At 34.8% G+C, this 18,388-nt stretch overlaps 1 long non-coding RNA gene across 1 annotated transcript; it reads right to left on the reverse strand.

The window, feature by feature from the left end:
- Positions 1–4,052: 4,052 nt before the first annotated feature.
- On the reverse strand, positions 4,053–18,022 carry LOC149771240 (uncharacterized). Its single transcript, XR_016418387.1, has 4 exons — positions 17,950–18,022; positions 13,869–14,028; positions 12,573–12,665; positions 4,053–4,349 (listed from the first exon to the last, which is right to left on the reverse strand). It is a non-coding gene; the product is annotated as an uncharacterized LOC149771240 (long non-coding RNA).
- Between the last annotated feature and the right edge of the window lie 366 nt (positions 18,023–18,388).

Raw genomic sequence — 18,388 nt, forward strand, 5'->3', positions numbered from 1 at the left:
ACTTTATGGATATAAATATTCATGATATGTGCTTGTACCCTTACCTTGTTATGATGTTTCCACGTAAATGAGCGATAATACTATAGATATAAAGCAGAGAGCTATATAAAATGTGTAGGCATCAAGTTAAATAACTCTTCATTTGTCTGTCCGTGCGCTGATACATAATTTTTCCTTATAGGTAAATAAGTCTTACTATTCATATACAACCACAGATTTGCACAAATTTACTATTAATTTATATGTTTCTCGGCAATCTAAATCGATCTATACCAATAGGTTTGTATAAAAACGCAAAATAAAAACGCTGGCATTCTTTCCTAAATATCGCTTTGATAAGCTACTTTACGGGCTATGAGCCTCTAGCCCTGCGCCTTGTTGACATGCTTCCACGTATTCTGGTGATAAATTACCATACTAAATATTTTGTGGCAACTTAGTCATTTTCAAGCCGCTTTACTTGCATAAATTAAGGATGTATACAACGTTATTTGTATTGTATTGTGAAGAGTGTTTTATATCAATCTCAACACAAGGAATACAAGTATACCAAACATTATAAAACAAAATGCAACATATCTAATTTAACAGAACTATAAGACTGGCAGCTGGTGTAATAGCATTGATGTTCTATAATTCCAGAAGTGAAGTACACTGGTCAAACTGATCTATTATAGTAAATGTACGCACATAGTTAGTGGATGGGCATACTTTTCTAAAACATACTTGCAAAGTGCATCCCTTTGTATTGTTTTGACTCTAATAATGAGAGAGATACACTTTAATGTTACACTAATTTCACAGCTTACTTTCCAGGTTACTTAAATTATACATTTGGAAATTCACAATGCACTGTAAAGGTGTTTTGTATAACTGTTTGCAATTGTACAGAGGAAACGAATATATTTTTTAACAGTTTTGTGACCACCAGGTAACATTGTGTAAACCTTACTTAAAAGGTACAATAGGAGTATGAATGTCTAATACATTTACAGTATATAAGCTGGTCTCATTGAACAGTCTGTGTTTTGACTGTGACTAAAAATACATTTAAACAATTTGGAAGGCAGAATAAAGTGTAACTATACCTGAATGACACCACTGCACTTGTAGACATATTGGTGCCTGGTGTATTTATATTTATAAACTTAGACATGACTCTATATGAAATAAAATTATGCAACTATACTCTGCTCCTTCATTACCACATTATACATAGTTTAAGCTAGCCAACAATTCTACATTTCCACTAACAGTATTTATATTTCATTATTTTTCTTCAGTTACAAATTACAAATTATTCACTTGAATCTCTAAGTTTGATTAGTTTGCAAATGTTAATAAATTGTTCTATTGAAACATATGCATCTTGTATTCTAAAATTTATTTTGTATATGTGGTTTTCATCATTCTTGCAAGAGGAAGAATTCTGCAACCACAAACATGCAACTTTTTGCTACATTGGTATTACCTACTTTTTAAACCCGGACTGGTATAAGGTGAAGTGTGCATTTGCAACAAGCAGAATGGATCGAATGTTGACACACCTCTATTCTGCTTTCATGTACTGTGACTGAAAATGTTTTTATATGTGATATGAGAAAAACTGCATGCTGCCTAAGGTAGATGGCGGATCAAAAAATGGCTGCACCCATGTGCTCAAGAAATGAACTTGAAATAGTCCAATGTACACAAACTTTAGCAGTTATTAAAATAGGGAAAATTAATTTTGTGACTGTGGACAATACTAACTTCTAAAAGTGCAATAAATGAAATAACATAAACAGAGTCCCTCAATGGGACTGACACTTTATTGGGCAAAATGAATTTCCAGGAATTCAAGATAAGACAATTTTTTCCTTTGAACTGTCGAGCATTAAAACCATCTACCGTATCCTTCAGGAATAATAAGATTTTCAAATTCGCGGCTGTGGTACTCACATTGGATGTCAACTTGGCACCAATTTCACTTAGGACAAAGTAGACATCATTAAAAGTGTATTGGTGAAAACCATGTGTCACGATGATCATTCATTCAAGGGGAGCAATGACAACAAGATTTAAAGCCAGTCATCGTGATAGCCATATTGTGATATAATTCTTCTTACACCAGTTTCATTTAGGACTTGGCGAAAAACCCATCATAATGATCATCCATTCAACATGGGGTTTTCACTAAAGACTTACGATCTTTAAGACAGTCATTGTGGCAGCCATATTAGATATACGACTTGCACCATTTTCATTTAGGACCAACAAGGTATTTTAAGAATTCTATTGGTGAAAGCCCCATGCTGATATAGCCATCCATTTGGAGAGGAGTAAAGATAACAATATCTTCAAGATATGACTTTCCATTCAGGAGTAGCAGCAATAACAAGATTTTCAAGATGGCTGCTGTGGTGGCCATATTAGATGTCAGATTGGCACGATTTTCAATCAGGACCAACTAGGCAGCATAAGAAGTCTTTTTTAGTGAAAACCACATGTTGATATAACCATCCAACAAGGAACAGTAGCGATAAGATTTTTCAAGATGGCTGCCATGATGGCCATACTGGATGTCAGATAAGCACCATTTTCATTTAGGACGAACCAGATATCATAAGAAGTCTTTTAGTCTTTAGATCAGAAATATGATATCCAGAGTGGTAACAAGTTCAGCCAAACAGGTGCAAGATCACCTTATTAATATGTGTTAATCTCATTCACTATCAAATCCATCTGAGATCTGGATGATATATGCGTTTATTCCAAGTTTGATAAAAATCAGATCAGAAATCTGGCCTCCAGAGTGGTAACAAGGTCAGCCAATCAGATGCAAAGGATTATCTGTGTGGATCTTAATACCAAATGTATTCATGATCTCGATGATAAAAACCCTTATTGCTTGTCAGATAAATATCTAATCAGAAAAAAGGCTTCCAGAGAGGTAACAAGAACAGCCAATTTGATGCAAGATCACCATATTAATATGCGTGGATCTCACTCAATGTTAATTTGAACTTAACCTTTAATGACATGCAACCCCCACCCCCACATTAATGAGAATGAACAAATACAACATTTCCAAGAGTAATTGTTTTAAAATGTATAGATCGCTAAAAGAATGTCCTGGAAACACTTATAATGAAGGACCTTCCAGGGCCTTTGCCTCCTGGGCCACCACCAGTTTCCATCCTACAGACATTATGCCTACTTGTTTACACTCCCCAACAATATTCCTAGATCTGCCACTGTTGACCAAGATCTTGATGATTTAAGCACATATTCCAAACCTGATAAAAATCGGACTGGAAATGTGGCCTTCTGAGTGGTAACAATCTAAGACAATCTGATGCAAGATTATCTGATTAATATATGTAGCTCTTGTTCTTCCATCCAAGATCTTAATGATATAAGCCCCTATTGCAATTCTGATTAAAATAAGATTTAATAAATGGCTTCCATAGGTGGTAACAAGCTCAACCAATCAAATGCAAGTTCACCTTATTAGCATGTATGGATCTTGGTCATTAACAATCTTGTCTGAGATCTTAATGGTATAAGGATATATTCCAAGTCTGATCAAAATCAGACAAAAAATGTACGACCTCCAGAGTGGTAACAAGTTTAGATCGGATCAACTCATTAATATGCAAGCATCTTACTTATTATTGAACTTTTGATGATATAAACATATATTCCATGTTTGACTGAAATTGGATCAGAATATGGATTCCAGGATGGTAAGAAGCAACTGTCGACAGACGGATGCAGGGCCTTACAATGGCATACCTGCCATATTTCCAGATGGTTATTGAGACTCAAAAAGGTGTTTTGTGGGGGGGGGGGCAGTGTGCTCACCATCACCCCAAAGCATGATTGTCCAATTCAGAATAAACTCTTTTCATATAAATCTATTGAAAATGACTGGAAATTCAAACCTTAATATAAGTAACTAACACGTTTTCTTTAAAGCATTTAATATGCTTACAAACAAAATATAGTTGGTTCACTTTGCATTGTCAAATATCATCAACAAACAAACACATGTGTGCTTTCACATAATCACAACCTCACAGACATTTAAAAAAATGCACAACATTTCTGTCTTCAAAATCAAATGGACATTGCAGTATAGTCTTAATTAAATGCAGTCTATCAATAGTTCAGTTGGGGGTTTGAAAATATAAATGTCATTTGTGTCTGTCTTTGCACTCATTTAAGACTGGATGGTACTGTTATTCAAAGTTCCCTGCTGGATTCTCTGAGCGAATTATGGTCAGAACTGAGCTGTTCTTGCCAACCATAATACTGGCTTTATCATAACCGTATTCGATGCAGTGTGACCACGTGATATGCTGGTTCTGTAGAAAAAAAGAAAAACTGCATTAGAGGCTGAATCTTTTGTTTCAAGATTCCCTGTAATTTTATTCTTTTATCTGTTGTTTGATGATATAAAATAGGGGTTCATGGCTGCTAATTACAATACTGATATTCCTGTTTGTCTCTTGTGTAATGATGTCTATATTGACAACCAATCACACTTGTGTTAAATGAATCAAGCAATTAAAAAATAAACAATAATAAATACCCTTCCAATACATTTTGATATCCAAAAAAAAAATACAATTAAACATGATAATACATCTACTGGAATCTTTCTGAGAGTGTTATGCATTCACTATCATACACATATTTAATCATGCATGCCACATCTCATTTTTAAACAGAGACAATGTCACGTGGTGACCTGCATAAAAATAACAGTCAAAACAATGGGAGTTATATACCTTCACCAAGGATAGTGTGATGAAGACACAAAGCAAACATTGTGGTGACCAAGACTGGGGAAGTATGTGATGTTATTCATTAGTACCAAAGTTTTGAACTTTTGATAAAACAGTAAATTGTTAGAAGTAGATGAAATTGGTAAAGTGCTAGGTTACTTTATTAAAATAGTGATTGGCTGTTAAACTTAATGAGTGGAACAGAGAATTAAATTACATGATGTACCAAGAGGGCCCCATAACATAAAAACAGGTGTGCCAAAGAAGGAAAGTCTGTGGTATTGGCATGGCTGCAGTCAATATAAAGTTCTGATAAAATATTCAAAAATATTTAAAAAATCAGCATTTGCAATCTGGCAACTCTGCCTGTTATAAAAACAAGTATCATAAGATCTTTAGAAGTTATATACACAAGAACAAGAATCAAGATAAAAAGAAAAAACAGTCTTCTTGATCTAATGACTCGGCAAAATCTATTTGTTTATTTGTCAGACCTTGTTCTTTCCAATACTACTGATAGTAATCCTTCTTTAGCTGCCATGAATTAAGGGCCTAAATTACCCAAATTGATTGGCAGGCAATAGTGCTTAAAGGCACATCATCACATTTTGACTATTCATTGCTAAGGCTAGGGGAGTCAAATTCTTTGCTCTGAGACCCACAGCAGCCAACCCAGTTAATCAAGGCAGGATTCAAACTGGCGACCAAATGATCAATAATCCAGCATACTAACTACTGAGTCACTACCCAATTAACTGGGCAGGAATGGTGTCATGTTAAAACCCGTCTCAGACTCATAAAAGCCATCCCAATTAAGCGGTGAAGGATTCAAAGTGGCGACCAAACAATCATGAATCCAGCATACTAACCATTGAGTTACTTCACAAGTAACAGGGAGGGAATAGTGTCATTTTGATACTTGTCTAAAGCAAGTGCCAAATAAGCTAACACTGGCATTTATTAAATTTTGCTTTATCAAAAGGTATAATTCAGTTTGAAAACAAACTCTACAAACCTAACATTTTAGTATATTCCAATATGATGACCATAATTTGGATAAGTCCATTCTGCATAATTGTTATGGTATATGAAGATTTTCAATGGAATCTGGCACAAAAATGCTAGACAGTTAACATAGTAATTTCCAGTTGCATGGGTTGTCCCAGTAGGTAGCAAAATTATAGCATATGTGATGCAACTGTAACAACCCTTGCTGTCCAACTTTGATGCAACACATAAATTGTTTTTCCTTTACTAAATTAAATGTGGTGTAGTCCTATCAAGACAGTAGCATTTCAAAGTAAGTACTTTGCAAATTGACTGTACAGCTGATGTTATTCAGGTGTCAAGTTTATTACCTAAAAGCGATGTTCATATACATAACTAAGAAAGAAAAATGTGGGTATCGGATTATTTGCCACCACCGATAATTGGCTTCCTATTGGGGGCGCTCACCAGTTATTATGTACTTTTCAGAGAGCGACGTATGTAAGGTTAAGTTGTTTGCATTTAAAACATGCACAATGGAGAGAATGTTGGCATACCTCTATGCTACATTAATGTAATGTGGATGATATTTCTTTGGATATTGTACTTTTGGAAATTGTACATGATTTAAACCAGTGGTGGGCAAACTATGTCCCGCCAAGCGCTTTCATGTGGCCCGCCAAGGGTTTTCATGTGGCCTAGGAACAAGTCATCATTCACACTGACTCTGTTGATGTTACTCTGTTTATCAAATAAATGTGCTTCTTTTGAAGTTTAAGTCTTCAAATATTAACAACATATTAACAACTGAAAATTAACTAGATGTTATTTAGCACAACCTTTTGTTTTGCTATTTCAAATATTAATTATTTTACTTAAAGGAGACTAGAAATCAAAATTTTCCTTTTACGTATGTAATTCTCTACAGATTTTAATTTGACTGCAATGTTTATAAATTAAATATTGTAAGCGGGTAGTGATTATATTGCGTGGAAGATACCACGATTCCGTAAATTGACGAGTTTTTCCGAGTTTTGACGAGACGACAGATCACGTGGTACCGTGACACTATACTAGCCAGTCCTCGAATACAAACATAAACATTGGCGAACAAGACAGACAGGAGGAGACCACATTTGGGTTGCACATTCAAAAGTTGAATCTGCAGTCTGATATAATAGTTTATGTACTGTACTGGTAAGTGCTAAAAGAAATTTGTCAGGCACATGCCCCGGGCTGGTGACTTAAATAAACTAAAGTCCTGAATGAAATTCCACAAGCCCGGATAGTTCATACCTGTCAACTCTCAAGCCGGGAGAAAAACCTCCCGATTTTGGGGGTATTTCCTCATCTACCTCCCAATCTCGTAATATCTCTCAATTTTGCGCAGCGAAGTCCCGATTATTACATTATGTCTGTCAATTTTCATTTGTCAGAAGAAAAAACCCCAACCCCAAACCATTTATAAATAGATTTAACGTATGCAATCCAGTCTAAACTGCTACACTGCTGACATCGTAGCGATATGACTGAAAAATTGTTAAAGCTACGTTAAAATTTCAAACCACACGCACACACGTCTAAACCCGGCACTGGACGAAATAATTAATATCATACAACAGTTTTTTCTTCTTTTTTTCTTCTTTAGTAAATAGAACATGAAGATTAAACATTATTCAACAACTACAACAGTACTATAGTAAAAAAAAAATTAAAAAAATTAAAAGAATAAAATTGTCACCAATTAGCTTAAATGATCACTTTTAAATTTTCTCAGCAAACAAAATTGCATCTCCATTTCTGCCAAAGAAACTCGGCCAGTTAACACCTGACATTCCTCTACCGTATATGAAAAGTTTAATTACCATGATTAAATTACAAGGAATAAAACAAAATATACCATGCAGTATATGTGGCCCTAAAGAACTAATTCTGAATAAATATTTTATTCAGCAAACAGTGTTACATGCATTAAGACTTAAACCTAAGGAAATAAGGTGGGGCATAAAACTTGAGAAAAACAGTTGCCACATGTATGGTAACATGTGACTGCAGAATTGAACTGTTAAAATGAAGACCATAGCATTGTAAGTAATAACAAAATAGGCATTGTTTATTTGGTAATCAATTGCTGGTGCTTACACATACACACACTGTCGAACATGGTTTCTTTGAAGTATGTCCGAAGGGCAGTCCTTTTCACAAGATCAATGCAAGGATAAGGATTATGTTCATTAGTCACACCGGCTTTATTGTTTGCGTACTTAAATCAAAACGTTAGCTATTTTGCAATTTAGCAAAACTGACCAGAAAATGCAAAAGGGACCTGTCATGGGGGAATAATAAGGCATATCACAGGGAGAAAAGGCACGTCAAATGGGAGGTCGCACATTGGGGCATGTGGGGGGGGGGTCAATAGTCCCCCCCCCCTTCGTTCTATTGTCAGACAGTTAATGTGAAACTTTTACCTCTTTTCTTTTAATCGCTGCTTTTTCAACTGCCCAAGGAATAGTTTTATATCAGTTCCAATTATTACAGATTACCGTTTATGCATACTACATGTATACAATGCATGTTTTAAAATTTTTAATTTTTATAAGATTACTGAAAATTGTGCTTTCTCAAAACACGACAGGTTTAGAATCTTATTTTTAGCAAAGCTTCCATTTGATTAAAATCAAATCTAAATTTCACCCAGGACAGTGGTGATTTGATTTAGACTGTGCCCTGTTAAGGCATGTATGTCAACATCTTGAAAATACATTTACTCATTTCACCAGCACGATCAAAGTTTCCTCAGGCAAACAATTTTTGTTTTGACAAGCCTGACAGGCATCTCACTTTGAACACAGGATGGGCCGGAACTAAAACCAGAAGGGGTCCAGAGTGTCGGGCTATCAGATTTGTTTTATTACTGCTATTTTAGATAAAAGATATGTGAACTGATTGTTGCATTTTGTGGTCACTTACTCGTCCTTCTGCCTATTTTCGTAACTCACAGGTTTAACACTTTTCCCAGGTTGTCCAAAGGTATGTCTGGAACAGCGCCAACTTTTAGTCTAGGCCAAGCATTTGTGCATCTTTGAGCTGCCATATTTTCATGATCCCTTTGCTTTGAAATCGGCTCGTTTGTAATAATGTACCCATTCTTTCATTATGCCTTTATCTTTCGGAAAATAATTTTTTTTTTAATGTCCACAGGCTTTGCTTAATGTTCTATTACACCCGTAAGCAATGCAAAACGGTATTGTCTTTTACTCTGGCAACTTCCACTTGGGCTGCTGGAGTCGCTACTATGACGTCACATCCTGAAAGTAACCGAATAGGAGCGGAAAGTTTGCATACGAGGTCACGGAAATTCAGCTCCTAGAAGATAGGCCAATATTTAAATATTGGCATTACGGTCGCAGATGATACTTTAGAATAAGGTTTTCTGCTATAGTACTTTTATTATTATTCTATATTTCCATTGGTTTCTAGTCTCCTTTAATGAACTATGCGGCCCGTGACAAGGTGCAAATTTGTGTATGCGGCACTTGTACTGGAAAGTTTGCCCACTTCTGATTTAAACACACTGCTAACTAAAATGACTGCTCCCTTGTGCTAAAAAATTAGCCTGAATTAGTCCAAAGTACACTATCCACAGCAGCTATTAAAATAGGGAAAATGAATTTTGCCAGACTAGACAATACCAGCTTCTGAAAGTGCAATGAATGAATTACCAAATATATAAAATGTAAAAAAGTTATCGGCTCTTTTTTATACAATTTACCTATTAAGTTCAGGAAGTGAAAATGACCAAGTGGAGCTAGCACTTTTTTGTAAGGTGCACATCTGGAGTAAGGCCAAGCTGCATACTCTATAACCCATATTACACTATCAATCATACACCAAATTATAGGGAATTAAAGGTTCTTTGAATTATACCTAAGATATACATGGTCTTTTTTAAATAGCCAGTATAACCAGTGAGGAAAGCCGGGGAAATTCTTTTTCTTTAAAATCCTAACCCTAATTAAAATGTGAAACTGTAGAGCGCCACCATTGGCCTTTTTAATATGTTTACACGATTTCCGCTTCCCTCCACCCACCCCCAACTCCGAGTGGTGGAGCCATTCACTGTACTGTACCTGCAAGATACTCTAAATCCTCTTGAAAGAGTATTATTTGGAGAGTGCAGTCAACACTACATGGAGTGAACATATTGTTTCCTTTTTTAATAAAATAATTAGTATACAGTAAAGACGAAACATTCGTGGCTAGAGGCCAGTTATTACGATATTTTAAAAGATATCTTTCAAAATGCGTTATGTTAAGAGTTATTACTGCTCAATACTTCTTCTATAATAATAAATATATATACATATATATGGCTGTTCGCGACTTATAGGCGGATTTTTCATCCTGTAAACTTACGTTATGTGCAGTTGAGATCCTTCACATGAGAACGGGCAGACAATACGAAAGGAATTACTTCTGGGTCAATCTTTTGCTGTGCCTGTTAAGCCTTAGTTCACAATGGGAAGTAATTCATAGATATAATTCATTTCAATTCAGTACACTAGAAATCGTAATTAAACATGAAAAAGGCAATCACTTGTGTAGTAGATACGTGTTTGTAGGAGATTTAAGATCTAGAAACGAGTATGTATATTTATTTTACTGAAATTTGGGATAATAGTGGAGATAAAGATGACGTTGGTTGTGGGTAGATTCCAATCTGCCCACTACGTGAGTATGAGAACAACAATTCTGCCTATAAGCCACCTAAAATATATATATACATATATATATATATGCATCTCATAGAAAATAACATTTTCTGTTACAGTATATAAGAAGAACAATAAATGCAAATAATTATAATCTTGTCCTGTAACGAAAAGAGTTTATCGCTGAATTTATCTGCACCAATAAAATTCCAAACAAGATTTTTCAAACAACCTAATCTCCTACGGACGATCTGGTCAAATATCCATCATTTAAAAGAATCCAAAGTCAGCTTGCTTTGAGAAAAAAAATAACCTTTTTATTGACACCCTTTAAAAAATAATTAGCTTAAAAGTATCCAAAGTTGGCTTCCAAGGTCAGCTTGCTTTGCAATAAAAAAAAAAACCTTTGTCTTCAATATCCTGTTGGCGAAACGACAAATAATGATTTTTATTTACAAGATACTATCATATAATTGAACTGGATATATTATAATATAATCTTGGTTATTTTGCAGATTTTGTTGTTGTTATTGTTATAGGGTTTAACGCCATTTTTCAGCACAAGATAGGCTATACATGGCGGCCAGTATTAATGGTGGAGGAAGAACCCGAGAAAACCCAGGAAAGAACCACCGACCCACGAGAAGCTACCGGCAAGCTTTCTCACATATCCACACTGGCCCAGCCCGAGACTCGAACCCATGCAGACAGAGGTGAGATGGCAGTGATCCGTGACGGAGAGCGCTTTAGACCACTCGGTCACTCGGGGCCCCCTATTTTGCAGGTAACACTGCGTCATGTGTGAATGACACATACCTTCAAGCAATCATTTCACTTTTTCACTCTCGTTTGTGATTTTGTTGGATCCCGTGTTCAGTCAGATAACACATTCAAACCTGTGAGTAGAACCAAACACGATTTGTTTCTCTCTGTTCATGTCAGTGAACAAGGTGTCTTGTGTTATCTGATGCAAATGAGATGTGCTACAGTATGGATGTCTACGCTACATTTATGGATTCTGTGGATACTTTTTCTTTAATGCTCACGATGGAAAAAAGAGAGGAATAAGTGATAACAATACAATGTTAATTTCTTTCATTTTATTATCAAATAAGCATTTTGTTTATCAATTTTACTGCAACAGCAGGGTGCAGATTAAACACAAATTTATTTCATTTCTTAAGTCTTGGAACATATGACCTAGGTGTATAAAAGCTTCACCATAAGTTCTAGAACAGGAAAAAATAGTTTTTTTATTGTCCAATATATACTGTTATTATTAAAATTCAAGTAGCACTAATTTATAGTAATAATGATAAACAATGAAGCCTCTGCAATAACAATAATGATAAAATGTATCTGTGCATATGTTCAAAATAGATCATCCATTTATTAGAACCACCGTAATTTTCTCTCTAAAAAGCTGTGAAATGTAGTAGATTTTTCATATGTTACAGTCTAACTTTTTGATTATACAATACAGAGACAAAAAGTATCCCATAAATATATACCTTGCAATGAAGCAACATTGAACACTGATAAACTGAACTAAATTTTTTCAGCAGTTTAAACAATAAAAATTGATGTTAAAAAAGTAAACTAAAATCAAAGTGCTGTCAACAATGCTCATTACATTGCTATTGAGACAAATGAGGCCTCTAACTTGCATAATATAAATTCAGACCAAAACTTGCTTTAACTGCATTCAAATACATGAAATTGGAGTGTTATCCATATAAATGAACCTGAATGATTGCGGGGGCCCCAAGTGGCTGTGTGGTCTAAAGCGCTTTCCGTTACAGATCACTGCCATCTCACCTCTGTCTGCGTGGGTTCGAGTCTAGGATTTGGCTAATGTGGGTATGTGAGAAAGCTTGCCAGTAGCTTCTCATGGTCGGTGGTTCTTCCTGGGGTTTTCCTGGGTTCTTCCTCCACCATTAACACTGGCCGTCATGCATAGCCTATCACGTGCTGAAGTATAGTGTTAAACCCCACAACAACAACAACCTGAATGATTGCAGTGAAAGTGTGCAGTGTCCAGTGTGTTCAAGAAACAAAAAAACTTAATCCAAATAAACATTCGTCATACTGATTAACTTACCCAAAAAACTGAATGTAGTCTGGTAACGCAGCATTTCCCTTTACCTTTGATGATATAATCCTTCTGGAATTGCTCACTGCCTTTATTGGATCACTGAACAAATGAAAGAAAAAGAAACATTTTGCATTAGATGTCTGAACACCTTGCATACCATTGGTGGAAACAAAAAGGAATCAAAACATACCCATCTTACCTAATTTATTTCACCGACATAAAGCAGAGGTCACATTTAATTGCACGAGGTACCAAGTCTATTTGTAAGTATCAGAAAATCTAGGTGATTACTATTTACATCTGAGTTAACATTAAGTCAGTACTCAAAATTTAGTCCCTACCTTTCTTAACACATACCCCCCTCCTGCTGGCTCAATAGTGTAATCATATTGTTTGTTTATTGACTGGAAGGTATGTTAGTTACTGTTTGTAACAGTGTCCCTTTGGTACAGTTGTCTGTAAGTTAGAAGCTGTGCACAGTCAGTGACAAGGCGTATTTTTTTAGTGAAAACTGTGTTGTTACATTTAGTTTTATCACAGTACTGTGTGCTTTGATTTCATCTGGGACTTATTACAAAACTGTCTATTTCTAAGATTTTCGGACATAGTTCTTTGTCTCTGGTATAATTAACACATGATATATTTTCGTGACTGGCAATTGTAAGATTCTTTGCTAGACTGTAATCTTTTGTGATATATCATACTAAGTTGTTTTCAGTTTGTCCAATGCCTGTGAACTCTCCCCCTCTCTCTCTGTACTTATTACCTACAATGTAAAATTGCTTTCACTCTTAACTTTAGGTAAAAGTTGGCTCTACTTGTGATACAGAGGCTATCAATATACTAGAACAGCAGTAGTTAAAAGCAACAGATGATTATAAACTGTCAAACTCATCTGCATACCCAGCATGTAAAGCTGATTATTAAATGACACTAAATCATCACTATGAATACCCCCCCATAAGGATTAAAATTAATACTGCAACTAATAATACAATATGTGTGCAATAACTTATATTTACATGCGAACAATTCAAAGTGAAATATCTAAGACATAAAGGAATTAATGAGTTTAATCCAGGAATGCAGCACGTAATGCCTTTAGTGTTTGTACGAAAAATGAATAATTGTTGCTCAAAGAAGGTTAAACGATTTAGTGTATTGTAAATTGGAGCAATCACAAAAATATTGCAAAGTTTTCATGTTAATGTTAAAAATAATACATAATTCAAAATGCTGATCTACAGCTTAAGGATGGATGATAATACGAGTCATCTATGATATATTTAATGGAAAATATACCTTTGCAGCATCACATTTCTCAGCTTGTTCTTAGCTGCTGACTCATCTACACACCTTTATCAGAGGAATGGTCAGGTGAACATCTTTTCGACTATCAGGTGACAAGGCCCATTCGTAAAAGTCCATATAATTACCAAAATCAGCCGAAATTTACACAAATCTGCAAACAAAGTTAATAAAAAGAAAAGAAAATAGTTATAATGTAGAATGATATTTCATGCACAAATCAACTATAATGACATTATGGTCAGCTGTTAAAACATGTTAACAATACCATTTCATCGAACCAATAACTTTACCCAAGAACAGTTACTCTGGCAATAATAACATTCTGAGTTGTCCATATGCAAACAATTGGTTATGCTTTTACCCCCTTCCCCCTTACTCATTGCACAGCATACATTTTTGTATCCCACATGTGTATGTACATTGCTGAGTCACCACCCCTTTTCAAGAATAGCTGAAACAATTTAATTTTAAAAGATGAAATTATTAGTAGTCATTACAAATAAACAGAGGTTTAAATTAATACCATGTAAAAAGAACTTTGAAAATTAAAGTAGGACAGTATTAACATCAACTATAACAGTAATAGCTTGAATCGTACAGAAATCATAACCAATGCTTTCGAAGGAAAATGTAAATATTTATCTCTAATAATAGTTTTAAACAAGTGACAGCTGCTAATATTTAGTAGACCTTAACTTTAATAGTCAAATATCAGCCAGTGACTAAAAGTTTGACATCAACTGTGGAAAATTGGAATATTATCAGCCTTATCATCATTTGGAATGACTGGACCTCACATTTTTATCATCAGCCTTGATATCATCCAAATCATGAACCATAACAGTAATTTTCTTGGGTGACAATTTTTGTAAGGTGTGTGTGCGATCATGTGACATTTCATGTTGGCCTAGGATTTGTATTAAATTTAAGACACGCTTCTGAATCTCACTATTATAAAAGTAAAGGACAATATGTGTCAAAAAGGCAATCCACGTGTCTATCCAAATACAATACACTGTCCCAGTCTGGTAAGGTATGGCTTTACAAATTTGCATGAGGCACCAGGATCTGGAATTCATAACCTGTCGGAATCATGAGATAAAATAACTGGTCATGTCAGAAAATGAAGAGGAAAATATGTCTTCCACAAAGTACACCATGTGCAATAAAATTAAACATATCACACTTCGTAATTTTAAGCAGATATTGGCTCTGCCTGACATGGCATACCAGCCACTTTGCATCTAACTCATCTGCTAGTTATGTTTATAACTTGACTACTCTTCATAAACATCACAGTTATCAAGGAATATTGACCCCTACCGCTGCAGAACATACTTAACAGTCACCCTGCCACATATACAAGCTAATGCTTTTTAAAAAATTTTCAACACCCCCCACCTCCACTCAATGAATGCATACTTTATGCACAACCTATTAGTGTGACAGAATAAATAAAGTGACAGAATGAACTAATCATGTCATTATCACAAGATTTACTAGTACATAAATTATTACATAATATACAGGTGACCGCTCTGGTGGCCTAGTGATTAAAGCATCCGCCTCACATGTGGAAGGTCTTGAGTTCAAACCCTGACTGAGTCATATCAAAGACTTCTAAAAATGGTACTAACAGCTGCCTTGTTTGGCACTCAGCATTAAGAGGTTAGTGTTAGGACTGGTCAGCCTGATGTTAGGATAATGTGACTGGGTGGGACATGATGCTACATGTCTCGGGCATGATGCACGAGTGCTAGACATCACTATAAACTGCCACACTGCAGATATCGTAGTGATATGACTTAAAAACTGTTAAAGTTATGTCAAAAATACAAAACACATATTATAATATACAGGCAAATGTATATTTATATGTATGTGTTATTTGTAAAACTCGAACAGTAATGATTGTTATTGTCAACAGATATGGATGAGCACTAACAAAGTTATCACTCAACTGCATCCGCTGAACAGACATCTGATGTTAATGATCAGCTGACTGTAAAATATTAATATGATTACCATCAAGGTTGTAAAATGTTTGTTTTAGGAGATTTTTGGATGGATTTTGATACATATAGGATATGAGCAGATTTGGACCAGTATACAGACCCAGCAAAGCCTTTACAACTACTACAGTAACACACATTTGAGTGATGTAGCTGTGTAATGTATATTTAACATTTAAGCAGACCAAAATGGACCTTAAAACTTGTGTAGTATGTCACATAATTTATGAGAATCAGACAATTCAGTTTTTGATTTAAAATGATTGAAAAATTTGAATTATTTCTTTCCTTTTGTTTTGATTTTCTGTTCTCTACTATACATGACTGCTATGATATTTCAGGTCATAAAGTCTGCAATCAGTAAATAAGTAAATAAAGACAATGACCCTCTAGATATAATTTAAGTCTGTTTGTTGTTGTTTATATTAAAATTAATTTATTTTCCACTATAAATCAGATGCCTGCGGGAAATAAACAATAAACAGACACTATGTACAGGCATTGTTATGAAAGGGAGTTACTCTGATATCGCAGTAAGACCAACAACAACAAAATAATCTGATGATGGCACATACATGTATTAATGTTTGAAACTTAATGTAATCAACTTGAAAAATGGAAGCTACTTCTATGGCACTCATTATGCCACCTGTGCCCTACAGTAACATAAACTTATAAGAAAGAATTACAGAAATGCATTTGTAAATAACGACCCATGATGATTGGAAATGCTCTGGGATTGGTGCTGAGAATGAACAACAATCGGTGTTGCAGTGCAAAGTAATAAATCATGTACAATGCAACTTTATAGTCAACACCTGTTAACTGTAAAAGCCACCAAAAAACAACATTAACATGCTTCACATTTTGACTCATACCATGGATTCGATCTCCTAGTCCTTGACCATCACAGTAATCATGTGATCTAACTCTTGTATAACATCAATGCACATTATCAGACAACAAACTGGCTAAACAATTTGTTACAGTGATAGCAATTTTAAGAAAATATTGATTATATCGGAGAACATAGGGTAAGGATATTATTTTGAGACAGTAATATTCATGGGTTTATTTATAAAATAGAGTACTCATCAGTAATCCCCACATTTTCCCAAAATAAACCAGAACTAGTAACTTATGGTCATGTGGTATATATAAGTACACGATACATGGCGCAATAGATAAAATAAATACTGATAAGTTCAAATATTGAGATACCATAGAACCAATATCGTCAGAAGCTAGACCACACCATACTGGTTTTTCCACAGGGGCTCGTATTGTTGCATACAATTGACCTGTCATACATGTACCATTAGTCAGAATGTCTTCTGACCTGTGTCATCCCATTTTTGATATTTGGATATTTATGTTGGGGTGTAGGGCCCCTACACCCCAACACAAATGTCCAAATATGAAAAATGGGGTGGCAAGGGTCAGAGGAAACTCAGTCTAATGTACTATATAATAAATACAATATAGTACATGTATGACAGTGCAACTGTAGGCAACGATACGAGCCCCTGTGGGTTTTTCAATGATTTTTGTACCAGTCCTCGAAAATTAATAACGGTAATAAACTTAAAATGGATTAATTAGAAAGAAATGTAATTGCCAGTACCCAAATTAAATGTAACTTATTTCATAGTAACGATGTTAGTATACATACTACTACGGGTACTGCCGTACAAATAAAATAATGCAATCTCATTACAAAACCACGAAAACTGATAACGGTCATAAATGTGTATGAGGCGTATCGTATAATTTCAATTCTAATTTAAAAACGTGTCAATTAAAAAATATAAACGTACAAAGAATTCATAGTTACGGTTATAATAATAATAATAATAATACTAATAACAATAAAAAAGTAAACTACTAGCGAAATAACCTGCGATTCGACCAATCCGCGAAAATTGATAACGCCACCAATGGAGGTCTAATTTCAAATAGTACTTAAAAAATTTAAATAGTAAACAAACTAAAATGTAATTATCAGCGCTGAAATGAAACGTACAATGAATTATTAGTAACGGTTAAATTATATACACTACCGGTCAGATACCAAAATGCTAAATTTCTAGTAGCCAAATTCTCAACGTCAATGTTATATTTTTTTTATAACCACAATGTCCAATGAAAACCATCGTTTCAACCAAAGTCATTTGCATAAATGAATATTTAACAATATTATTTTGATCCGCTGTCGCGGGGCCCATAGGTCGGTGCTTACTCGGCCTATTTGGTAACCCGGCACTGTGTAGTTGTCGGGTTTAAAGCCTAAACTTTCACAGAATCTTTTTGTAATGGAGTAATATTTGTGACAAGATGTACTGTATACTTTATAACCCATATTACATCCATCAATCATACATCAAAATTAAGAGAATTAAAGGTTCTTTGAATAATACCTAAGATATACTAGGTCATTTTTTTTAATAGTCAGAATAACCAGCGAGGAAACCGGGGCATATTAATTTTCTTTAAAATTCT

This window comes from Sinohyriopsis cumingii, unplaced genomic scaffold (genome assembly GCF_028554795.1).
Source record: "Sinohyriopsis cumingii isolate HCF-2022 unplaced genomic scaffold, ASM2855479v2 utg002017l, whole genome shotgun sequence".
Taxonomy (NCBI): Eukaryota; Metazoa; Mollusca; class Bivalvia; order Unionida; family Unionidae; genus Sinohyriopsis; species Sinohyriopsis cumingii.